Raw genomic sequence first — 1,262 nt, 5'->3', positions numbered from 1 at the left:
ATCACCGTCTAGATTTGATAGGGGCAGTAGTAGTGGGGGAAAGAAAGATTTCTTGAAAGCTCACAAGAAACAGTTTAAGAAGTTAGGGAGTGGTTCGTCGAGCTCCAGTAGTTCTAACCAGAGTTATACCAGAGTTTATTGCATAACTTGTGGAGGAAGACATTCTACAGAGCAATGCCAAGGAGTACTTGATAGTTGCCACATCTGCAAACAATCGGGACATTTTGCTAGAGTTTGTCCACAGAAAGGTTTCCAACGATCTCAGGGAGCATAACCATCGGGATCAATGGCCTCGCCTGGTAGACAATCATCGGTTGTTCACTCTTTCCAACCGCCGACGACTCCTCAATCACAGCCCAGGCCAGGACACACCTGACGATGTAGCTGCAGGTAATTGTTTCCTGTATGGTTATGTTGCATATGTATTGATAGATACTAATGCATTCCATACGATTATCTGTGAATAAATTGCATTGATATATGCTTTGGTTGTTGAGTTATTATATGCTATAGTATTGATCTCTTTTCTGTTTGGGAGAGGTTTTGTATCAGTGACATCTGTTAGACCTTGTATGCTGCAGTATAACAGATATGAGATTGAGTTAGATGATATAGTACTTGAGTTGTCTGATTTTGACTAAGTTATCGGTACTGATATGTTAATCAAGTACAGAATTACCGTCGATTTTGCCAGAAATTGATAAGATTCAGACCGGATAGGGCTGATGAATAGAAATATTACGATAAGGATTCCAGATCTAGAATTTCCTTGATATCCGTAATGTTCATGACACGATGATTATTGAAAGGAACGGAGGAATTCCTTATGTATTCAGTTCATTTACTGAAACCGAGCTTACCATCGGCCGATTTACCAAAGGAATGAGAGTTGCTGATGTTTTCCACAGATGAGACTTCGGGTTTGCTTTCAGTCCGAGAAATTGATTTCAGTCTTGACTTGATACCAGGTATTGTTCTTATTTTAGAACTTCGTCCAGAATGATATTGATTGAATTGAAAGATTGGGATGACCAGTTAAAAGATTTCTAGTCGAGACTTACATTTGATTGAGTGTTTCTATTTGGGATGCTCCAGCTATATTTGTGGATTGATGAAACATGTGTTCAGAAGTATTATGATGATTTTATGCTCATCTTATCTATGATTATTTTATCTGTGATATTATGATATACTCGAAGAATATGTCTAATTTGGTTGAATATCTGAATATTGTATTGAATATTCTGAGAATTGAAAAGTGG

Source organism: Primulina eburnea, chromosome 1, assembly GCF_022965805.1.
Source record: "Primulina eburnea isolate SZY01 chromosome 1, ASM2296580v1, whole genome shotgun sequence".
NCBI lineage: Eukaryota > Viridiplantae > Streptophyta > Magnoliopsida > Lamiales > Gesneriaceae > Primulina > Primulina eburnea.
This window is presented reverse-complemented; position numbering follows the sequence as displayed.